Genomic DNA, 26,706 nt, shown 5'->3' with positions numbered 1-26,706 from the left:
GCGTGAATTGTAAGTGACCCAATTCGTCGACTGAGCTTTACTTTCGGTGATAAAAAGTGGCTAAACGATGAATCGATGGTGGAGAGGTTGGGCGGTGATGCGGCGTGCGCGGGGTTGGTGCGGAGTTTGCGCGCCGCGCCAGCCGCAGTGCCCGCGTACAGTCGGCGTCGAACCGCCGCGGGGTCAGCCGACTCGCCCCACGGAGCCGGTGCGAGCGCGAACCACGCCGCCCCCCGCGCACCGCACCCCTACTCACCCCCACCACACGCCAACATGCCGGCAAAGTAAGTTCGACAACTTTTAAACTTTTACAAACTTTGTTTCAAACTTTCCAAAAGTTTTTAATGAACTATCACGAAGTTTACTAGTTGACTATCAAGTGTTAATTTGTTTTTTTTCGTTGATTTAATTGATTTGAGTTCAAACTTTTAATAATATTTCAATTATTTTTAAAATGTTTTTTTTAAATAATTTGTAATATTATTTTAAAGTTGCGATAAAACAAAGAACTGTGTTTCTAAGATGTGGTGAAAATCCAACGGCTTATTTTTTTTAAGAAAAATACTTGCTATATTTTTACTGCTTGTGTAATAGCATGATCCATTTGTGGCACTTCTTAAAAGTGGGTTTACTACGATTTCAATACATTATTTTTTAATAGGAGAATATTTATTAAAATTACGCTGGGCATAAAAATATTTTAATAAGAAAACCAAAATTGTATTTATAATCAAGTACTACTAGTTTAATAATGGATGTTAGGAGCTTTTTCCCAAGTAGTAATAAAACAAAAACAATACAATGTTGAAAAATGGAAACATTTTATTCAGTGAGAACGCAGCATTTCAACATTTCTCAACAATTTTATTTACTTTATCTTGCAGTCATTCAAAGTTTACAATAAGTTCTCCAGCAGAATCTTGACTCACTGACTTGCTTTTTTACTCGTATCTTGTGTATGAGAAACTTAAACATGCAAATTCTTTCTTAAGGAGTTCCAACTTTAATGTTTCCATACAATCACAAATGATATTTATACAGGGTGTTAGGTAAATGGGTATATGAGCCGACACTAGCCCATGTTAACATGGGCATATAAATGGTATGGTGAAGTCAGAAATTTGATATCATCATTTTATTTTTTTTAATTTTCATACAAAATAAATTTAATAAAATCCGATTTCTATGAAAATTAAAATAATTAAAATGAAGATATCAATTTTCTGACTTCACCATACCATTTATATGCCCATGTTAACATGGGCTAGTGTCGGCTCATATACCCATTTACCTAACACCCTGTATACTGGTATTAAAAATAAAAGATAATGTGATAATGTTTAAAAAAGTACTTTTTATTAATTGAGTAGGTATATTTAGTATTTTAAGGAAACTCTTTTACAGTAATAAAGAAACAGCTCTCAAACCTCTCAATACGTTCTGCTGGACACATCTAAAATTATCAAAAATGCTGAGACAATATGAATAGCCTTATCTTAGCGCATTCCAAATGCTAGATAAAATACCTAACCACAACGAAAAATAGTTAAGGCCGGGTAACAGAGAAAATGGCGAAAATGAGGTTTTCATTTTTCATTTTTGAGGTACTAAACAGTAAAATAAAAGGCTAAGATTTTTTTTGGGCATAGTTGAGGATATTTTCTAGGGCTATTAACGGATGGAAACACGATTTGATGAAGTTGACTCGATAGAATAAATTCCCAAAGTTACCTCTATTCGTTTTCTAATAATGGTTTTATTTTTAAAATAAGCGATTTGAGATTCTGAATCTTTTACTAAACTAAAGTTCAGACATAACTTGAGGGCTTTTAACGGATGAAATTTTTATATTGCGTCTTATTTAGTTACTATGTTAAAAAATGTGGAAAAAATCGCCCATGACGGCTTGGACAATCTCAATCAGTCGCGCGGTGGCGCTTACGGAGGACGGACGCGTGCCAGTTGTTTGGCCGTGACAGTTCTCGATATGTCAATATTTTTGACAATGATGACTTTGATGAGTCACAGTATAATAATACCAGTGTTACTGGAGAAAGCTAAAATTTTTGATAATTAAGAATTCTGAATTTTGTCTACCTATTGAAATTTAAATCGTTGGCATCCTTTTAAACTAAGACTCTACTCATGATACATTCCTCAAATATGAGACAAAACCAATGAGTTAAAATTACATTTTAATAGTACCTACATACAATCGTCTTCACTCTTTAGAAGAGCACACTGACACAAATAAATAATAAAAAATTAGGTCAGTGGGTCAAATATAGGGGCAGCTGCACGTCACTGAAAGACGATTCTGTTTACTCGGCATCTGGGCTGGAGAACATGAATCCTTGCTTACAGATGCAGATGTAAATAGAGTTATAATTGGACAAATTTTACATGAAATGTTTAACAGAACTCAGTTAAAAGACACATACATGGAATACCAATAAGGTTGCGGAGGGAAAGCTACCTATTATAAACTAGCGGCCGCCCGCGACTTCGTTCGCGTGGACCTCGTTTTACCCCCGTTAGATATGATGTTTTACCTCATTTTACCCATGTTGATAGATGGCGTTTCACGGTTTCCCCCGAATGAATATTTACGAACGTCATACCGTAGTTTGTCCAGTGCTGTAGATTTTAACCAATGACGATAGATGGCGCTTTTAGACACGTCTTATTTATTTATTGAAAGGATGATGGGCATTAATGTATGGAAAGTGGTACCCGCTCCAATAGCCATAACCAATGTATATTTCAAAAGGCCTTTAGATGTAGGAAAATGTCTGCTATGGGGCCAGTTCTAATTCACGTTTTGAAAGCAGTAATTCCACTAAGTATTATAATGAAAGTATAACACAATCATCCATGTATACGAGTATGTATTATGACTACAATCTATTAATATAACTAAAAGAAGCATTGAAAAGGAAAGTATTATCCCTACGATGAACTACCCAAGCTATTAGCCCTTTATTCGCTTTCATCATCATCATCATGATCATTTTAGCCATAGGACGTCCAGTTGAACATAGGCCTCCCCCAATGATTTCCACAATGGCCGGTTGGTGGCTGCCTGCAACCAGCTGATCCAGCGCCTTCCCGCTACCTTTATGAGGTCGTCGGTACATCTTGTGGGTGGACTTATTGGGTCTTGTGGGTTTATTCGCTTTAGCAACCCATAATAAAACCCTTTAGAAGTAATAAAACTCCAACCCCTTTATTAATAAAAGTTACACCCTAATTGAACTCTGGCTTAAATTGTCATTTGGTATGGAAATGTCATTTTAATCCAAGGTTCATCCTAGGTATAACTTTTTATTAATAAGGGGGCAGCAGTTCTTCAAATAAAACATTTATTTACAATTATCCCTATCAATAAGTATGATACTTCGGTTACAAAAAGATGTTTATCTTCGAACGCAACCAGATCTGAGGCTGGTGGTAAATGTTGTTCGTCTTGGTAAGACCTTTCAAATGACACTACAAACATAACTATTGGAGCCGGGTACCATTTTGCAAAAAAGTATGTTTATCTTGAAACACAACCAGATCTGAGGCTGGTGGCCATAGTAAAAGTTGTTCGTCTTGGTAAGACCTTTCAAACGACACTAGAAGCATATCTATTGGAGCCGGGTACCATTTTGCCCATTATCCCACATATCGTCATAATGTTAATCTGGGTTATAAACAATAATACTGTAAAGTTTCAACAAAATCCGTTCAGTAGTTTTTGCGTGAAAGAGTAACAAACATCCAGACATCATGACATCCAGACATCCAAACTTTCGCCTTTATAATATTAGTAGGATATTTCACAATCCAAACTAATATTTACTATTTAGCATTTACTTACAGTAAATATTAGTTTGGATCGTGAAATATTTAAAATAAAAAAAGAATAAAACAAAATAGGGTTTCAAATTACCTATCTATAATCTAATATTATAAAGAGGTAAAGTTTGTGTGTTTGTATGTTTGTATATTTGTTAAATTGTAAGGGGTAATCTCGGGATCTACTGAACTGATTTTAAAAAATCTTTCACCAATAGAAAGCCACATTATATCTGAGTGTAATAAGTTGTATAAAAACCAAAAAATTCCACGCGGGCGAAGCGGCGCGGGCGGAAAGCTAGTTTATTTATAATTATGTAAGAGCATAATTATTAAAGTCGAAGTCAAACATTCTTTATTTGTGTGGACCTATATTAACGAGAGATTACAAGAGATTACAAGGCGTCAAATATTTCAAGAAAAAAATTAAAAACTATTATAAAGCTAAATTTTGCTCTCATGGAGCCTTTACCTACTCTGACAAATTAAGACTTAGAGAAGAAACTAATAATAAAACTATTTAACTGTCCTGCAATGAAAAGCTTGATCGGGTACAACACCTCAAGTTATTTCAGAACTTGATTTCATTAAAAGACTCCGAATATCAAATCGCTTAGGTATCAAAGTCAAACGATTCTGAAATGTCAAGTGGACTAATGAATAACCCATTAAGATAGTAGCGCCCTCCTGTCAATGACATACCTGGAACGATAGAGTTTTGAACAACTAATAAAAATGCTTTGTCCTAAATGACTGACGGATATCGTAGAGACCTGAAAGTTGGAAGGTGTGTTCTTTTTATGACGTAGGCATCTCATAAGAAAAGATTTTCCGAAATGGGGTCATGAAATGAAGGGGGTGAAAAAAGGGGGCAAAGTTTGTATGAGACAAAGTGATTCCTTGGTTCAATCTACTTGAAATTTAGTTTAACAATACCTTAATATAATTCATGAAAGACGTGTGGAACGGGTAGAAAGTAATTTTGGCAGTCATTTTCTTCGAAGTTGATATCAATACTACTTAGTGCCTTTGATTTAATAACTTTTTATTTTTACAAGTGTTTGAAAACTCCATTTCAGATTGTGTTCAATGTCAAGTGAAATCTCAAATTGAAATGTCTCAATCTCAATGAGGAGACTCTGTATTTATTCCTATAATTTCCCAAACACCGTCAAATTACCCTTTCGAATTCAAGACAGTGCAGTTTCCCATCAGTCTGCTTCGTAATGACTATAAACAAAGCTCAAAGTCAAACTCTAGGGACCTCTGCTTAAACTCCCATGAGTGCACAGAGGTACGCAGGTAACCGCGTGTGATGCTTATAGCAATTTTCGATAGGTACAGAACCCCGTACATACGTCATACATATTATAGAAAGAAAACACCCAGACCAATACAAACAAATATGTTTCTGCAATTTTAGTATGATATTTTTATTTATTAATAAACAAAGAGACTGAACAAAATTGATGCGTACCTATACTGATTAATGTTATTAACCACATGCAAAGCTTCGTGAATTGCAACAACTATAATTAAATTTATTATCCAAGCTCTAAATAATCGCTACTAAGAGTAACTTATCATAAAAAAAAAATTCCAATCGCTCAAGCTCCCAAGGGCCTACCGATAGGTCGGGTGACGTAATCTTGAAATTCTTTAAGCCGGCGCAGAACTTCCAGAAGGTCGGGCGACGCCACGGCCACTTTGAACAGTGTTTACTTCTGCAGTTATATTTTATATTTATTCGATTCTAGAATATATTCCCAAAAAGTCTGAAAGGTGTTTTAATTTGTATCACTTGGATATGATTTCTATTAGAAAGTGTTGTGAGTGTGACGCTTGAAGGGAAGGAAGTCAACCTAACCTAACCAACTGCGTATTTCTATACTGTGTAGCTGGAAATTGTGGCGGGAGCTCTTTGACGCGCTGTTTTCGGCGAAGAATTGCGCGCGCAGATTTTGACAGCGCGAAATACCTACTTTAGAAGAAATACCAAGCCTTAACCACAAAGAACGGATGGTAACTAGAAACGCGCAGATTTTTTGCCCAAGGGTTTAACCTAACTTGGTTTGACTCTTTCTTTACCCGTTTACACCCGGATTTTTTAGTCTTATGTCTGTCGCAGGCAATTTGTATGATTCCGCATTTTACAAAAGGCGTGGACCGTTTTCATACACTCGCTGTTTTATGAAATGCCTAAAGCAAATTAGCGACTCGTTCAGTTGATAAAATTTCGAATATGATTGTTGCAATAGGATGACCAACATAAAAGATAATGTTGGACAAATCAGACTTTCTTTCAGAAAAAATTAGGTATCTATTCAAATAGGACAAATTTAAAATACGTGCTACTCCTATAATTAAAATATTTAAGTAACAAATCAACAATTAAAAACTAATTTAAACTGATGACCTACGTAACAATAATGCAACTTTGATGAAAAATATGACACTTTCGATTTAAGACAAACGGATAATGTAGGTACATAAGCTTACCATTGATAGTCAGTCCTTAATTAAGTATAACCGTACATAGAAGCCATAACACCAAATAATAATGAAAGAATGTTCAATATAGGTAAAAATAGTTACAAACTAAAAGTGGCATGTACTGTTATACCTATTTGAAAGAAAGAAAGAAACATTTATGATGATGAACGTCACTTAGTTAAGGACAAATAAGGTATACGGAAAAAAAGACAGAAATAGCATGTAAATATTATTATGTGCTATTTCTGTCTTTTTTTCCGTATACCTTATTTGTTATATTTGAGTGAGCAGCAGTCCTCCGAGCACCAGATTCTATGGACTCGTTAGCGTAACGTGCTGGATAACCTCAAAAACTTTTTCATTTGTCCACGACTACTGCTCCTATTTGTGAATCGTAAAACAAAATGTCTTTTTTTGTGAAAAGTTCTTTGAACACGTATAATTTACACTGTTTACAATATTTTTTGTGTCACAACACCACTACCTACTCGACGCCGAAAAAGAACAAAATACTTTAATTTACCTCGGCATTTTGTAAACGGCGATTGAATATTGTCTGTCAATGTTGTGGCATATTATAAAGTGCCAAGGCAATTTACAATTTTCCTTCGGCATTTCTGTTGGGTATTCGCCGCGTGACTGCGATCACCGGCATATTTATTATTGTGCTTATACCAATAAACCTCAGTGCGCTCTAACCGGCCTTTCACTAAACACGTCCCTATTCGCGTATATAACAGTGGCGACGTCTACCCACAAGCAAAAAAAAAAATGGCTCATTTTGGGATTTTGGCCACCTTTGACCATAATTCACAGTGTTGGCAAACATATAAAAATCGGTTGAGTCAATGGTTTATCGCGAATAACATCGGAAGGGCAGAGGATCCTCAGTGTATAAAAAGACGAGCGATCCTTTTGAGTGCACTCAGCGATGGATCATATAAATTGGCAGCAGATTTGGCTTTGCCAAAAGAAGTGCAAGATTTGCCATTTGAAGACATAATTAAGCTTTTCGACGACCACTTCACCCCAAAAACATGCGGATTTGGCGAACGTTTCACTTTTTATGTCGCTACGCAAAAGTTGGGCGAGTCATACACTCAATGGGCGGCACGACTGCGTGGTCTAACAGCTCATTGCGGTTTCCTCAATGTGGAAGAAGCTCTTAGAGATCGCTTTGTGATGGGCATGTTACCGGGGCCGGAACGTGAGAAGCTGTTCGCGCAGGATGTGAAGGCGCTGACACTCTCCAAGGCGCTGGAGCTGGCGGTGAGCGTGCACTGCGCTCGCCAAGGAGCAGCGTCATCGGCGGCGTCGCATGCGCCAAACGACCAGGCGTTATTTAAAATCAGCCAGCAGCAAGATCGCGTAAAAAGTGCAAGTGATAAAAAAATCCAGTGTTCGGTTTGTGGTTATAAAAATCATACGGCATCGGTGTGTAGGTTTGCAAGTTACAAGTGTAAAAAGTGCAACACGAAAGGGCATTTACAGCGAATGTGCAAAAAAGTTAATTACTTGGATAATGCAGTGGTAAACGAGAGCGAGGATGACGACGGTAGGTCAACTTTATATAATATTAGGTCATTTAGTGGGGAGCCAATGGCTGAAATGGTTAATGTTCAGGGCGTGAAAATGAAGTTTCAAATTGACAGTGGGTCGGCAGTCACAGCTATTTCCGATAAAATTTATCAGTTGAAATTTCAAAATGTACCGTTAAAATCAACTAACAAGCGTCTGTTAAGTTACACAGGTGAAAAAATATCTTGTTTAGGTATCATACGCTTAGCATTCACATATAACAACGTAACTAATTCGCTTGATGTTTACGTCGTGAAGCACGGCGGACCGCCGATACTGGGACGCGATTTTATTTCACGTTTCAAACTAGCACTGTTACCTATTAATTTTCTGTCAACGGACGACCTGTTGGAACAATTACAATCACGATATCCATTTGTATTTTCAGATTCTTTAGGCAAAGGACAATGGGCAAAATGGTACCCGGCTCCAATAGATATGTGTCTAGTATCGTTTGAAAGGTCTTACCAATATGAACAACTTTTACTATGACCACCAGCCTCAGATCTGGTTGTGTACGAAGATAACATACTTTTTTTGCAGAATGGTACCCGGCTCCAATAGTTATGTTTATAGTGTCATTTGAAAGGTCTTACCAAGACGAACAACATTTACTATGGCCACCAGCCTCAGATCTGGTTGCGTTCGAAGATAAAGATACTTTTTGTGTAACCTAAGTATCATACAGTATGAAGGGGGACGCGCTCGGGGCAGGGCACCGACGAGATGGTCGGACGCGGTGAGGAAGACGGTGGGCGGGAGTTTCCATCGTGCGGTCCACACAGCTTATGACCGCAGTCTGTGGAGGAACACTACCTGTGGTCGCGATCCTCATCAGTGAGGGACCGAGGAAGAAGAAGAAGTATCATCCGTGTCCATCGTATGGTACTTAGGTTATGCGAGGCAGGAAGGGTTTACTGCTCCAGCATCCTTTCTTAACTCTATAATTATTGATGGGGATAATTGTGAAATAAATATTTTTATTTAAAGAAGTACTACCCCCTTATTAATAAAAAGTTACACCTAGGAAGAACCTTGGATTAAAATGACATTTCCATACCAAATGACAATTTAAGCCAGAGTTCAACTAGGGTGTAACTTTTATTAATAAAGGGGTTAAAGTGTTATTACTTCTTAAGGGTTTTATTATGGGTTGCTAAAGCGAATAAACCCACAAGACCCAATAAGTCCACCCACAAGATGGACCGACGACCTCATAAAGGTAGCGGGAAGGCGCTGGATGCAGGCCGCCACCAACCGGCCATTGTGGAAATCATTGGGGGAGGCCTATGTTCAACTGGACGTCCTATGGCTAAAATGATCATGATGATGACGATGAAAGCGAATAAAGGGCTAATAGCTTGGGTAGTTCATCGTAGGTATAATCCTTTCCTTTTCAATGCTTCTTTTAGTTATATTAATAGATTGTAGCCATAATACATACTCGTATACATGGATGATTGTGTTATACTGTCATTCTAATACTTAGTGGAATTACTGCTTTCAAAACGTGAATTAGAACTGGCCCCATAGCAGACATTTTCCTACATCTAAAGGCCTTTTAAAATATATATTGGTTATGGCTATTGGAGCGGGTACCACTTTCCATACATTTGTGCCCATCATCCTTTAATAAATACAAGGTAACATTACAGTTGACAGAAAACTCAAAGCCCATATTTTTTAAGCCTCGTCCAGTTGCTTTTGCCCTGAAATCCAAGATAGATGCGGAAATTGATCGTTTGATAAGTATAGGTGTCCTAAAACCGGTTCAGCATGCAGCATACGCGTCACCCATAGTCCCTGTGCTCAAACGCAACGGTTCAATTAGGTTATGTGCAGACTATTCAGTTTCAATTAATAAACAGTTGTTAGTGGAGCAGTATCCGTTACCCACCGCTCAGGAACTGTTTTCTCGCTTACACGGCGGGACAGAATTCAGTAAACTTGACCTTACACAAGCGTACTCGCAATTTGTTTTAGACGAAGACTCGCAACAACTCACATGCATTAATACTCATCGCGGGTTGTTCAAATACACTAGGCTTGTGTTCGGTTTAGCTAGCGCGCCAGCTATATTCCAACGCGCGATGGATTGTTTGCTGTCGGGGCTGGACGGCGTTGTATGCATGCTCGATGATATCTTGATCACGGGAATTAATAGAGTTCAGCACCTGGAAAGACTAAATGCAGTGTTGAAGAGACTCCAGGACGCAGGACTAACACTTCAAAAAAGTAAATGTGAACTTTTTAAAGATAAAGTTGAATATTTGGGTTACACTATAGATAAATGTGGCTTACATAAATCTCCACAAAAAGTAAAAGCTATTTTAGAGGCCCCCATTCCCTCTAACATTAATCAACTTCAGTCTTTCTTAGGTCTCGTTAACTACTACCGAAATTTTGTACCTAATGCATCAACAATTTTATGCCCACTTTACAAATTATTACACAAGGGACATAAGTGGGAATGGGGTAAAGAACAGAACGATGCTTTCAATCTAATCAAAAAGTGTCTTTCTTCAGATCATGTTCTAGCTCACTTCAATCCCAAGGCTAAGGTTGTGTTGACAGTGGATGCCTCTCCGCACGGGTTGGGGGCAATATTATCGCAAATAGGGGACGATGAAACGGAACGGCCTGTATCTTTTGCTTCTCGTACTCTGAACTCGGCTGAAAAGAAATACTCGCAAATTCAAAAAGAAGCCACAGCTATAATTTTTGGAGTACGGCGTTTTCATCAATATCTGTACGGCAGATCTGTTCCTTTCGTTCTACGTACAGATCATAAACCACTTTTGTCTATCTTTGGCCCACAACGCGGCATACCCGAGGTATCCGCTAACAGATTACAGCGATACGCAATGTTTTTAAGCGGTTACAACTATACAATAGAATACATAAGTAGCAGTAACAATAGCGCCGACTACTTATCGCGGGCCAGTCTGCCAGAGCTCGCCCAGGCGGCTGCGCGTGCGCGCGCCGAGCGAGACGGCACTCCCGATGACGTCATTGACGACCGTGCGTCCTATGTTTGTTTTGTTACAGATGGCACGTTACCTGTCACACTACGCGATATGCGCGAACTTACTAGTAAAGACAGAGTACTTTGTAAGGTTGTAAACTATATATTAAACGGTTGGCCACCTAAGGTATCTGATCCAGTGCTAAAGCCATACTATTTATGTAGGACACAACTTTCTTATGAAAATGGATGTATAATGCGGGGACATAAAGTGGTCATTCCAGAGGCATTAAGACACAAAATTCTAGTAGAATTACACAAATCACATCTGGGGGTGGTAAAAAGCAAAGCTGAGGCCCGTGCTAGATTATGGTTCCCGGGTATTGACAATGCAATAGAGAATATGATAAGTAATTGTGAAGTGTGCATTCAACTAAGGCCATTACCCGGTCGAGCGCCGCTAGCAGTGTGGCCGCACCCTAAGCGGCCATTCCATAGAATACACATAGACTTTCTCGGTCCCATTAATAACCTTACGTACCTAATTGTTGTAGACGCTCACAGTAAGTGGGTTGAGGCTTACTATATGAAATGCACTTCTTCTAGTTCGGTAGTAAGTAAATTAATGGAATTCATATCGCGCTTCGGGCTCCCACAGACGCTTGTTAGTGATAATGGTACGGCTTTTACCTCACAGGAATTTAAAGCATTTTGTATTTCTAACGGAATCTCGCATGTGACGTCACCTGCTTACCACCCGGCTAGCAATGGACAGGCGGAAAGTTACGTTAAAGTAATTAAACGTGGCATTAAGTCATGTATTATTGAAAACAATAAAAAAGATTTGAATGCAAAAATATTAAAGTATTTATTCGATTATAGAAATTCAATTCATTCTACAACAGGATTTTCGCCCGCTCAGCTAGTTTTTGGTCGTAAACTTCGTTCACGCTTGGATCTGATTAACCCCTTAACTGCCCCGCCGTCATCCGACGCCCTCGCAAATAATGTTAAAAACAACCAGTGTTTGCAGAGTAAATCATATGGTGGAAAAAATAAACAGTACTTTAGTGAAGGAGACATTGTGCTTTATAAAACATATAATATTAAGTTTCACCCATGGAATAAGGGTATAGTTATAAAAAAAATAGGAAAAGTAACCTATTTAGTTAAGGATTGTATAACGTCATTAACATGTAAAAAACATAAAAATCAGTTAACGCTTTATAGGGGTACAGCCAATAGTAACCAACAACTGCTTGCTAAAGACTGTGTAATAGAATTAGACGATTTCACAAAGTCACAGTCTATGTCACCGAATAGCATTACCGAGCCCATGAACGTCGGGCAGGTTCCAATACCTCAACGCTCACAGGACGAAGAAGAAGAGGAGTTCTATGAGGCAGTTGAACTAGAAGGAGAGAGTGGGGCAGGTTTGGAATCAGTCTCGCAATCTTCGGAGCCCCCGTTACCAAATGCACGTAGCAGAGCAGCCGGAAGGTTGTTACGGCCCGTACCCCAAGTAGATTATAAACAATTCTTTTGCTTAGATGTTTAATTCTTTTATTGATATGTTCTTAAGCTATTGAGGGAGGAACTGTTGGGTATTCGCCGCGTGACTGCGATCACCGGCATATTTATTATTGTGCTTATACCAATAAACCTCAGTGCGCTCTAACCGGCCTTTCACTAAACACGTCCCTATTCGCGTATATAACAATTTCATAAAACAGCGAGTGTTTGTAAACGGTCGACGCCGTTTATAAAATGTGGAATCATACAAAATTGCCTGCGAAATGTCAACTACGATGGTTTAAATGTTTAATTGCGAATCGTTTTATGCATCACCCGGGCAGTAATGGGGAAAACAGGTAGTCAAAAGTCAAATTTTCTTTGTGTTGGTTTAGAATAATTTTAAGAGTAAATATTAAGTTGTCTCAGAAAATGAAGTCTAGAAGAAGAACATCCTTTGAAAGCAACGAGAACCACCTCTATACTCTATGGACAGTACTTGTGACAATCTCCAAGTTACCATTATCTGCGTGTGGAAAAAGAGATGTTATACTTTTACACTTTTCCTGAAGAAAGATTCCTAAGACCTACCTAGATTGATTGACAGACACACATTTATGTTGAACTTTCTGAAACAGACGTTTAAAATAACGATTGAACCAATGTGCCTCGCATAGCACCTAGGACGTGATTGCGTATACGCCAGCGTTCCGCTTTGAGATGTATATGTAATACTTATGGACCATGAACTATACATACATACCTACTCGTGTAATAGGAATTTCGCAATGCAGTCTTTCCGAGTTAATCCGCATCTCGTTACAACTGTTTTGTATGCACTATAACACTTTTAGTTGTATCAGAGTAAATAAATGAGTAGGTCATCTTCATAGAAACGCACCAAGCGCGGTTTGTACCCTCTGGACACGTGGTCCGACTGCTTTGTCCGACTAATCGGACCACGTGAACTTATTTTTCCTGTTGGTTCGATTAAGGAGTCGGACTATCAAGACTTTCTGTTCTTAAGGTTGCATGGTCCGACATTTAACCGCCCAACCTATTTGAAAGAAAGAAAGAAAGATACATTTATTATTTCATTAACTCAACACTATTTAATTGCATTTTCTTGATTGAAAAACTATAACAGACCTATTCCTTTTAGTTCAAATCAAAGTTTAACTGAGTTGAACTTTCAGGAAAAAAATTCCATAGTTTCAATAATTTTTCTAGAAATTTGAAATGAACGGAATATATTTTCCTAAAAATTCAACTATAATAAATCTATTGAATATTTTTGATAGATTTTTAGGCTAGTTTCCTAAAAAAATTTTTTTCGTACGTCAATTTTATTATAAAAAAATATTGGACTTGAATTATTTAATTGCCAATCAAACAAATAATTACAAAGTTACAGTGCGTTCAAGTTCCGCGTGACGTCACAAAGTGCAGCACTTTTACGCACTCACTGACGTCACGGGCCTTTTCTTTAGAACTTTGGCATGCTATCTCTTTACATTTTCATTAGTTTTAAAAAGTGAAAAATAGGTGTCGAGTATTTTTTGATAAGCTAACTGACGGACTAATTAAAACTTTTGCTTTTTACCCAGGAAACATCCCTATTGAAAATTTGGAAAACAAATGAATACCTACCTACATAACCTACTTATCTATAATAATATAAACATTTAGGAAATGTTTATAAAAAAAATCCGTGTATTTCAACTTCCTTGAAAGATTACTTAAGAAAGTTGACTTTACGGTTTTTTTTCCTGAAAGTTCAATTCAGTTGAACTTTGAATTGAACTAAAAGGAGGTCGTTTTACATTGAATGAAACAATCTTTAATTAAAAATATTTATACCTTTACATATTTGTATTAATTTATTCAAATCAATATTGATTTAAATTTATTATTATAAATTTATTTAATAGTATATTTATAAGGGGAATTATAAAACGAGCGACTAAAAAAAAACTTTGCGACTGATGATGGCATACTGTTTTAATACCTTGAGCGGTATGAATTTGAGTAAGCGAAAAATTTACCAAACTAACGACGAATATTGATCAATAATAAAATCCAGAACGAGCTTACAAAATGTGGGTTTTGATTATTACATTTCAGACATAAAAATACTATCCGGGCGACTAAATTACTAAGTGAGCGACTAGAAATACAGAGAGGGCAACTTTAATATGAAGATACATTAGATTTTTCTAATTGAGGTTTTACTGAACGAACTACAAAAAAGTTAATTCTAAGCAAAGTTTTGTGAGCTGCTTTATTAATGATTATTGGTTACTGATATTATATTTGAGGTCTCATGTTTTTTTATTTTGATACGCTTTATTAATGAAAACTACAGATTGTTACAGCGCGCGAATTCGAATCGGGGTGGGTGACTGTCCCGAATTTTTAACAAAATATGTATGCAAACACGTTTTGGGTCGTTTAAATACTACCCTATTTATAATAATGCCAAGCCGTTCACGAGGAAGCTCTTGTTATTATTATGACCAAAGAGCATCGCATTGGTAGTTAATATGAAATTGTCACGAGAAATAGTTTCCATGGATCGATTTTGTTGCATACCACCCTTAATTTATTTCAAGTCCGATTAGTCGGACGAAGTGGAATTGCGATTCCTTGTAGTCCGATTAATCGAACCAACAGGAAAAAAAAGTTCACGTGGTCCGATTAATCGGACAAAGCAGTCGGACCACGTGTCCAGAGGGGGTTTGTATGTGAGCGCGCCAATATTCGGCGCAACTCCCCGCTATCCACGATAAATTTTGTCAGTGTGTGCGTGCGCGCCGCATACGTATTGACGCGCTCACATACTAACCGCGTTCGGTGCGTTTCTATGAAGATGACCTACTCATTTGTATTTACTCTGGTTGTATTGTCGGCTTTCGGATTAAGTGGACCACGACTTTGTGAGCAGCGGTCTCCCTCTAATTAGCTCTAAAGCTTAAAGCGAAACGAATACATTGAATTAGCCGTCAAAGAGTTAACGAACAGGTTTTTAGATTCAAACTTTGTCGCATTCGTAATTCACACGGATGGTGATGAATTGCGATTTATGGGAAGCTTTATTTTGTAGTCGACGAGCATACCTACCACTGACTAAAATTTAGTTTTTGGATATTTAGCAATATTGATTCTCGCATCAAAACGCTAAGTATTTAATAAATAAATAAATAAAAATTGTTAATAAGTAATAGTTCCTATTTCGGATAATTTAAATCCAAATTATGTGGGTGTAATATAAAAAAAATATCTTAGGTTAATAAAAGGTTAATATGGTTAGTAGGCGCAGGATCGGTCGTTGGAAAGCCTTGGGGAAGGCCTTTGTCCAGCAGCGGACGTCATTTGGCTGAAACCACAGATATGGATAGATGCAGCATGTGTCAAAAATTGTATGAAGCCGAGCGTGCCACTTTTTAAACGTCATTAGTGTCTTTTTAGCGAATTTTAGTGATTGCCGTAACGTAAAAGTAATCGTATCATCGCACTGCATTCGCAAAGTCATCGAAAGATATCGTGTGACTCGATTCAAAAATTAATTAATTCCGATAAAACTGATATTTTATTAAATTTATAGCTAGTCTGACTGTGGATTAAAATAATTTTGTAGCGGTAAACGTTATTCTACAATATTATTTTTCTTATTAATTTGCAAATAATATTTTTGTTGTGCCTAATATTTATGAAAGTAATGATCGTTATTCCATTATGTTACACATACAGGGACCAATGGTCCCGGACCATGGTTTTACTCTTAATAGTACATCGCAGGATATGTATTAAAAACAATGCTACTTTATACTTCTTCTACTGCTACTTTATTCTAATTATTTGTTACTTGTGCTGTTAATTACAATTCTCAATCCGTTAATAATTTATTCATTTTACCGTGTTCGTACTACTGTCCTCGTAAAATCATCGTTACCGATTGTTGTAATCGGCTTACAATTAACAACGTGTACATCACTCGACCATGTATGTCCATTTGGACATATCGGAATGGCACGCTTTGACGAGCCACTTGCTGTATCTACTCTAATCCATATCTGTGGCTGAAACGAACGAAAGTTAGTAAAATCTTGGTTGAAAGAAAATCCCGCAGACGGACCATCATGGTCATGGGGGTGGGTAAGGTCCCGTGATCAGTCTTTGCACAAGAAATTTCCACAGCTGCGATAATATTTAAGCAGATTGCTCTGAATCGAATTTCAAGACGTAAGTAACGTTACAATGATGTCAAATTGTACTGATGCTAATACCACAGCTAATACAAATAAATGCTGGCGTCTGTCAAAAAGACAACAATTTACTAAACCGCGTCCGCGAAGTTTTATCTTTGGTTCTGTAGAGACGTTTGTCCTATTTTTTATACGGAACCACATCCAGTTCCCGTTCTGTAATCATGTCGTGTAATGTATTGTATCCGACAATTTATTTCTACAGTCCTGCCTCTATTTTCTGAATATCATAATTCCAACTTTTGTCCTTCGTAGTCTATGTTGGAAGCTAGAATATTAAGTAAAAAATATTATTCTTTGCTTATAAAATAAGATACGGTTGTATTCAAAATAGTCAGCAGCTTCAAAAATGATTTCAGGCTGGAAATACCCTACCTTCAATAGTGAATAATGAAAAATATAGACAATTTGACAACATTCCCGAATAATTCGAAATCACAACTTTTCTAAAAAGATATTTCAATCTGATCTTAAAAACTTAATTAATTTTAAATTACCTGTAAATTACGATTTTTGGTCGCATTGTAATTGAAAAAAGTAGTTTGAATTGACAAAATAGTGACGTCACTTGCTTGTAGTGCCATACAAATTCTATCGGAGAGTTTCACAAACGACGCTTGCCTAAGTGAAGCAGTAAATCGAACGCAAAGCTCTGTGATTGGTTCGTGTGTCACCCTGTGCGTCCACGCGCACTGTGAGACAGTAATTTTTGTGAATACGGGCGTAAGACTATACCTATCGCTGCGTCCGCACACCTGTGTGCTTACCATGAGTTTACGTTAGGTGTGCTCGCTAGCGACTGCGTAAAAAAATGACATTGATTGTATGACATATTGGGCAGCGCCCCTAGCGGCTACTTTCAAGAAACAAAATCTTCATAGAGATTTTTGACGTACTCGCTAGCGAGTATACTTAACGTAAACTCATGGTAGGTACACTGTTCACTAATCAAGTAAAGGAGACGTGGTTTTTAATCCAGTAAAATCTTAGACAGAATCGACGGATTCTGATTAAAATTTTAAGAATTCACTAAAAATACGACACCATCTGAGGTTTGTGAGAACCGCAAGGCAGCCGTGCCGCGCGTTTCACCGCCGGCACTGCCGCAAACTTGACGCCCAACTGCCCAAGCTTCCAAGAACTTGGTCTGCTAGGTCAATCGGCATTCAGAAAACTTTATAGGACCTAACTTTAGTTTCTTTCAACACAACTTAGTGCCTCGAGACAAAGTCCCTAACAATATCGGCTTTCTGCTGTATTTTATGAAAATTCCTGTTTGCTTTATGAAAACTAGGATTTTTCCTGTTTCAGTACGTAATGGATATTTATTATTCCCATTTTTTGCTTAATTTCTGTTCTCCATTTTTGGCTTCTGTGATTATTTTGTGTTGTTTCATTCAATGGTAGCCAAAAGCCTTTCGCATTTCCCTATACCTACTATATTCTGTTAATACTTAGATTATTGATCTGATATTAATTTAAATGCTCAAATAGATTGGGTGTGTAATGTATGATATAACTACATATCATATAATACTTAGAGGATATAACATCAAATTATATAAAATCATTTAATATAATAAATATAATAATAAACGAATATTATAATTTTAAAACGAATAATTTTAAGACAAATAACTATTAACTGATATAAAATGGTTTGATATAATGAACATTTTCTATAAAACTTACAATGTATACTATTTAAAACAAATAACATTCAAATCATATAAAAATAAAATGTCGAACAATCAAATGATATAAAATTCTTTTCCTATAAAACTTAAATCATATAACAATAATAATTTTATATAAAGTTCAATTGTTATAATAAGCATTGCATGCAGCAAGCAAGCAAACAAACAAGCAAGCTAGCAAACGAGCAAGCAAGCAAGCGAGCAAGCAAGCAAGCTAGCAAGCTAGCAAGCAGGCAAGCAAGCAAACAAGCAAGCAAGCAGGCAGGCAAGCAAGCAAGCAGGCAGGCAAGCAAGCAAGCAAGCAAGCAAGCAGGCAAGCAAGCAAGCAAGCAGGCATGCAGGCATGCAGCATGCAAATTTGACTAAAAACTTGAGACTTCTGTCACGGCTCCGGCACTGCGGGGCTCTGGCGGTCCCTCGCGTGCTAATCGTCGCAGATGGCTTTCGCTCGACACCGCGTCTTCGGCTTGCTGGCCGGCTTCGCCGGCCAGCCTCAGCCGCGGCGCCTCGCTTCCAGCCACCTGCTCCTCAGCCCGCGGGCCGCCTCGCCCCTCCGTGCCTACGCGCTTCTAAATTACACTCTAGGGGTAGGGCAGACAAGACTACGTGGAGTCGGTTTTACGGCGATTCGTTTTTGTCACTAAAGTCATTTTTAAGTCAAGCTAAAGAAGAACATACTAAAAGTTATATCTATCAGAAATTATATCAATTAAAGATTATACCAAATAGTAGTTATAACAAATAATATTTATTACAAGTAATGGTTATGTGAAATATTATTTATATTAAACAAAATTACATCAAATGAGTCTTAGATTAAGTAAGGTTTATATCAAATGTCTTTATGCGTAGTGATTGGTATCTGAAATAACATTATTAGAAATGATTTATTATATGAAGTAAACATTATAATGTTAAAAAATTATATCAAGTGTTATTATAACATACGTTTATTATACAATATGAACGTTATTGAAATGAATTTATATCATATAAACTTATATAAACTGTCACGCACCCAAATAGATTATTCAATTTCCAGTAATTAAGATCACAATATTACACAAACTTGTACAAGTTCGTATTTTAGCTTGAATGCAAACAATATCAATCATAAATGCGATTAATAATTTCCGATTGTACAGGACTTATCGTAAATTAAGCAAATTGTTGAATCGAATGCAGCTGAATTGTTCATTTTAATCCGGTGGCTATTGTCCGTGGTGTTCAGTTTGTCAACATCGTTCTATAACTGAATGGAATTCGCGAAATTCCCGGAACTTCGTGGTTGTAGAAATGACCGACACGCAGCCACTGCGATTTCAATTTGCCGACCGACATTTTAGCATAGATTTTAGTTAATTATTCCCAAAGCTGACGCTAACTAAATGTTAAATTAGAAAATAGGATTTCACAAAACCTCGATTTATGTTTAAACGGCGAGCTTAATACCACACAGGGTAAATATTAAATGTGCCGATTATTGTACTTATTTAGTAGGTAGGTCGTCGTTGAAGTAAATCAAAAACAAGTGCTCATCAGTACTTACAGTCTTTAATTCTATTGCTCACTAGCTGTCCCCACAGACATTGTTCTGTCTGAAGTTAATAACATGGTATTTCTTTACATAAGAACCTGCTCCTGTTAATAACAAACACAATAAAAAAAATTTAGTGAAATTGGCCCAGCGCGTGATGCGATGACTAAGGGAAATAGCGCTCCATTTTTATACAAATAGATTATTTCCATACCTTACACGAAAACTGCTATAATTCTTTCAGCTGTTATTTGCAGAACTGCAATTAATAATTAAGTAGGTTTCCAGTAAATCGACAACACTTCGCTTCCTTGATTTATGCTCTAATTTTAACGGAAAACACCGTAAACAATGTAAAACTTGTTAACGAACTTAACTGAGCTTAGATTGAGGCTTGATTGTTTTATTTTTACCCATCACAAAACTATTCTATTACTGAGATTGAATCCATTTTTAAGCGGGTTTTAAAGGAGGAAATAGGAGTTTATATTGATTTACCAAATTTTCCGACGGTAGAGTAGTTAGACGCCATATTTTTTATCCTTGAAAAAATTACGAGTTCGGCGGCCAAATCGATAGCTAGTGAAACTCGTCCGTCGCTTATTCGCTCATGTCTTCAACATTTGAAATGTAATGTAACATTTGCAGTGCTTCAACTAGTAGGTACTTATCAGAAATTGTTCTTTCATTTTACACGATTGCTGTCTAGGGAGAGATATGAAGGGAATTGCGGGTGCTTTCGCCACTTTATGAGCACTCAGTCTAAGATTGTTGGGCCAAGCTTAAAACTAAAGAGTATACAATTTATAATATTTTATTGTTTTGTTTATTACATATGTATTTTTTTGGTTATTAGGTACGTTCTGGCTTATAAACGGCTGAAGATTATTACATGTTAAGTCTGAATGGTCATGGTTTACTAAATGTGTCGTCTCGGGGCAAGCTTTATGCCTCTCTTTGTCTTCTTTTCATTTCTATTTTTCTTTTGCGAAGGATGCAACGCCACTGCACCATTGCAGCCTTCGGCTATCTGTATTTGTTTGAGTTTACACTACATAATTGCTTTCTTTGTGGTTTTGGCCTTAAGTTCATCTAGGCCAGTAGAATTAGATTTTAAATCGGAAATAATTCCTACAAAAGATTTGATTGCTTTAATGGCTTCATTGGTTGCCCATTAAGACTCTCCTAGGTTTTCGACTTCGACGGAGTTGTGCTTAAGTGGTGGGGGCCCCCAAAAGGGGCGCTTTTTCGGTTTTCCGGTTATACCGCGTAAAGGACTTACCCTGTCGAAAAGTGGTCTTCCTGACGGTTGAAGGGCATTTAATCCTGCATTAAATAAGACCAAATTCATATGTTTTGGACAAACCGTTCTCGTGCAAATGTTCGGCAAAGTAGAAAATATATTGTGTATAATTAATGACCCTCTCCACGTCCAATAGCTCGTCACCCGTAGGCTCCCAAGCCTACGGGTCGCCTTAACTAGCGTATCCCTGTCAAGGCTCACGAGTTGGATTCGCTTATCCTTGTTCGTCCCAGCCGTTCCTTGACTGCGGTTGCTGCACCTCTTCTTGGCACTCTCCTAAACGACTCTGTGTTACCTAATGTGGCTGCCGCTCTTCCTTGTACCCTCCTGTACGATTGCATTGCTTAGCCATATGCCTGGTCCAAGGTTCGACTCCACAAAATCAACTTCGTACGCTCGTAGAGTGATTGTATATATCCTATAGTCTTCCTCAATTTATGAGCTATTCAACACAAAAATAATTATTTCAATCAAACAAGTAATTCTTGAGATTAGCGCGTTCAAACAAACAAACAAAAACGAGGTGCAGCAACCGCAGTCAAGGAACGGCTGTGACGAACAAGGATAAGCGAATCCAACTCGTGAGCCTTGACAGGGATACGCTGGTTAACCACCACCACCATAACCATACCAACCATAACCACCATAAAAACCACCTGTTATAAGGGCATTTTTTGGAGAAATTTATCAAATAACAAAAAAAACACGAATTTAAAAGCAGAATTTTTTCAAAAAGTATAAATTTTTATTATTTGTTGGCATTTTCTGAGTATTTTATGTATTTTTTTAGTATCGCCTGTTATTTAGCATTATTACTGTTTTTATTTTATCAGAATATACCTCTTAGTTTAAAAGTTATTACGTTTTATTTACAATAAGTAATCGGAAGAAAAAAAATTCTATAAAAAAATATAAAAAAATCTAAAAAAAATTTTACCTCTTTTTGTCGATAAAAATAGGTCTAGTTTAATCTATTGTCATATGTACACTTTAACGTGACTCACACTGTATATAACTCAAAGGTGACTTGACTGACATAGTGATCTATCAACGTACAGCCCAAACCACTGGACGGATCTTGCTGAAATTTGGCATGCAGTGTGCCTACCATGAGTATACGTTAGGTGAGCTCGCTAGCGAATACGTCAAAAAATTATATGAAGATTTATTAAGAGTTTATTTCTTGAAAGTAGCCGCTAGGTGCGCTGCACAATATGTCATACATTTAAATGTCATTTTTTTACGCAGTCGCTAGCGAGCACACCTAACGTAAACTCATGGTAGGCACACTGGTAGATGATATGACGTAGGCATCCGTTAAGAAAGGATTTTACGAAACTACACCCCTAAGGGGGTAAAACGGGATCCACGCGTACGAAGTCGCGGGCGGCCGCTAGTAACTTATAAATAATGATACTGATTGAGCTTGAAAAGACTAATAATAATACATTGCTGGAGGACGTTTAAGATAATATGTAGGCCGACTACCGTTGATTAATACGGGTAAGAGTAGGCGCACACCGTTGATTTTTCGTCGGCCGATAGTTTAGTCGGGCAGTTGATCAGTATGGGCATGTATGGGAGTGCGCACACTACGCCGATTCGATTTGGCCGATTCTTCATACAAATTAAAATCGGGCACAACTATCGGCCAACGTAAAATCAACGGTGTGCGCCTACTCTTACCCGTATTAATCAACGGTAGTCGGCCTACATATTATCTTAAACGTCCTCCAGCAATGTATTATTATTAGTCTTTTCAAGCTCAATCAGTATCATTATTTATAAGTTACTAGCGGCCGCCCGCGACTTCGTACGCGTGGATCCCGTTTTACCCCCTTAGGGGTGTAGTTTCGTAAAATCCTTTCTTAACGGATGCCTACGTCATATCATCTACCAGTGTGCCTACCATGAGTTTACGTTAGGTGTGCTCGCTAGCGACTGCGTAAAAAAATGACATTTAAATGTATGACATATTGTGCAGCGCACCTAGCGGCTACTTTCAAGAAATAAACTCTTAATAAATCTTCATATAATTTTTTGACGTATTCGCTAGCGAGCTCACCTAACGTATACTCATGGTAGGCACACTGCATGCCAAATTTCAGCAAGATCCGTCCAGTGGTTTGGGCTGTACGTTGATAGATCACTATGTCAGTCAAGTCACCTTTGAGTTATATACAGTGTGAGTCACGTTAAAGTGTACATATGACAATAGATTAAACTAGACCTATTTTTATCGACAAAAAGAGGTAAAATTTTTTTTAGATTTTTTTATATTTTTTTATAGAATTTTTTTTCTTCCGATTACTTATTGTAAATAAAACGTAATAACTTTTAAACTAAGAGGTATATTCTGATAAAATAAAAACAGTAATAATGCTAAATAACAGGCGATACTAAAAAAATACATAAAATACTCAGAAAATGCCAACAAATAATAAAAATTTATACTTTTTGAAAAAATTCTGCTTTTAAATTCGTGTTTTTTTTGTTATTTGATAAATTTCTCCAAAAAATGCCCTTATAACAGGTGGTTTTTATGGTGGTTATGGTTGGTATGGTTATGGTGGTGGTGGTTAACCAGCGTATCCCTGTCAAGGCTCACGAGTTGGATTCGCTTATCCTTGTTCGTCACAGCCGTTCCTTGACTGCGGTTGCTGCACCTCGTTTTTGTTTGTTTGTTTGAACGCGCTAATCTCAAGAATTACTTGTTTGATTGAAATAATTATTTTTGTGTTGAATAGCTCATAAATTGAGGAAGACTATAGGATATATACAATCACTCTACGAGCGTACGAAGTTGATTTTGTGGAGTCGAACCTTGGACCAGGCATATGGCTAAGCAATGCAATCGTACAGGAGGGTACAAGGAAGAGCGGCAGCCACATTAGGTAACACAGAGTCGTTTAGGAGAGTGCCAAGAAGAGGTGCAGCAACCGCAGTCAAGGAACGGCTGGGACGAACAAGGATAAGCGAATCCAACTCGTGAGCCTTGACAGGGATACGCTAGTTAAGGCGACCCGTAGGCTTGGGAGCCTACGGGTGACGAGCTATTGGACGTGGAGAGGGTCATTAATTATACACAATATATTTTCTACTTTGCCGAACATTTGCACGAGAACGGTTTGTCCAAAACATATGAATTTGGTCTTATTTAATGCAGGATTAAATGCCCTTCAACCGTCAGGAAGACCACTTTTCGACAGGGTAAGTCCTTTACGCGGTATAACCGGAAAACCGAAAAAGCGCCCCTTTTGGGGGCCCCCACCACTTAAGCACAACTCCGTCGAAGTCGAAAACCTAGGAGAGTCTTAATGGGCAACCAATGAAGCCATTAAAGCAATCAAATCTTTTGTAGGAATTATTTCCGATTTAAAATCTAATTCTACTGGCCTAGATGAACTTATAAACTTATAAAATCGGGCACAACTATCGGCCAACGTAAAATCAACGGTGTGCGCCTACTTTTAATGAGTAATTATATTGTCACCGTAAAATCTTTTTATCCTACTGTTTTGGCTAAGAAAAGTTATAATGTTGAATTTAGGGTTTCATAGTCATGTAACTAATCTTATTTATTATACCACGAAAATGTACAATATTTGAATTTCAACATTTTTTTTCATAAAGGTTTCGTTTTTATAAGAGTACAATAAAGTATTTTCTGATAAAAAGAGAACAGTCACAGTTTTCAAACAAACCACTGCTAGGTGAGAGAGAATGCTTTAACAATTTGGACAATTTCAAATGCAAAGCTCTCTGTATTCGTTTGTCGCGGCATTTCTGGGAAACTATTCTATTCGTCTTTGTTTCAATACATTGCTGTTACTGTCGTGTGGTTTTCGACATTTGCACATTTGCTAATAAAATGGAAAATGAAAATAGCAGTCTGTCTTTAAACGAGAACTGAGTCCAGTTATTTGATAGTTTTACCTGGAATGTCTGGTCTTTTTTTGTTGATGAACTCATTCTAGCTTATTGCCGTCTTTAAAATTGCAATAGTAGGTACCTACCTACCTACTTAGTTACACAAAAAGTAATGATATGGAAGTCAATAACTAGTATGAAAGTGTTAAAAGAGTAGCACTTTGATTAAAGGTTCAACGATCATAATGTAATGTTTATAACGTTATAGAACTCCCATTTTCCACCTAAGCAAGTCGGTCTGAACCAGAAAATACAAAATTGAGTACTTATTAGGTATCTGAATTACTTAAAGCTTATTTTTATTTATTTGATTACAATGGTATACCAACAGTTTACAGTTTATTAGGTATCTAACCCGTTCAGGTTTGTCATAATAGGCAATGAAATAAGTATGAAAACACTAACCTTTTCACATCACAGAATAGCTACCTACATTTTCTTAATTAATAATTAGGCGCCATGTTTACATTATCTGAGATAGAGCCGCAAATCGGCGATTAAACGGTGCAGAGCGTAATCAACTGAGCGGCAGTGCTTCTAAGCAAACTGACGTACCACACTGAATAATTAATTAGTTAGTTTGCTATTCCTTTCTTTCTTCGGCTACATAAATTTGCGTATGAAATTTCACCACTAGCTTTTAGCGAGCGAATTTAAAATTACTAAAATCCATCCAGGCGAAATGCTCGAAGCGACGGCAGACAGTGAGTGTCTAATTGAGAGCCTAATCCGAACAAAGCCTTAGTTACACGGACGGATAAAGCGATGGAGAGACGAGATATCAATTACCCACAAGTTATTCAGCATGCGAGCTATCACACGGAGCATTGCCCGCCAGCCGAGACTTTCGTCACGGACAATCTAATCTACTATATCTATCCATATACACGTGTACGATCCAGGATTGTGGACAATCCCAATCCATCTGTGTCGTATTGATCCATGCTCAGCTCACACTAGAGAACGACGGCATTAAGCGGGATTTACTAGGATCACCGCTGCGCCTCTTGAGGGATTAATTATTAGTTCGATACAATCAAGAAATATTACAAGTATTTATAATGTAATACATGAAATGTTACGACCAAAGAGCGAATACTTCGGACAATGAGCGAAGAAACAACTCATACGCGTCGTGGACGTCGTGGTCGCTGCAAAAGATTCATTTTACGAAGTTCATGTTACGGTTCTTTCTTATATGAAAACACCCACGACGGATAGTAGCAATGAAGAAAAATGACGCGTTGGTTTAACCTTCTCATAACGAGTCTGAAGAATGAAGAACTTGTTGTAAATTGTTGGGTATAATGTGACTGCTAAAATCAATTGAAGATTCCCAATGTATTAGTACCTACCTACCTGTTCTGTGTAAATGTTTACGAGTTGTTATAGGAAGTTTGTTGATGCTGATTGCTTCTACAACTGATAAACTATCAAAGGAAATTTCCATGACCATGCTGTTACCTTTGGTGCAATCCAAGCAAAAGCTCAATTAGGAGAGCGTTTTGAATGTTCAATGTGGTATTCAGCAAACGCTTTAGGGTGAGTGAACATTTACCTAGGTAGGGTTGGATCGGTTAGAATCA

At 37.4% G+C, this 26,706-nt stretch overlaps 1 protein-coding gene across 1 annotated transcript in view; it reads left to right on the top strand.

The window, feature by feature from the left end:
- The first annotated feature begins 234 nt into the window (after positions 1 to 234).
- The window catches only part of LOC135086571 (G-protein coupled receptor 52), a 73,425-nt gene continuing 46,953 nt past the window's right edge, over positions 235 to 26,706 (top strand). Inside the window, exon 1 of the mRNA XM_063981323.1 lies at positions 235 to 284. The gene's annotated coding sequence lies outside the window, so the exon portion shown is untranslated. The remainder of the gene's footprint in view (positions 285 to 26,706) is intronic.

The sequence above is a fragment of the Ostrinia nubilalis genome, chromosome Z (assembly GCF_963855985.1).
Source record: "Ostrinia nubilalis chromosome Z, ilOstNubi1.1, whole genome shotgun sequence".
In the NCBI taxonomy this organism is placed as follows: Eukaryota; Metazoa; Arthropoda; class Insecta; order Lepidoptera; family Crambidae; genus Ostrinia; species Ostrinia nubilalis.
Note: the sequence above shows the minus strand (reverse complement) of the source record. Positions and strands in the feature narration are given on the sequence as shown.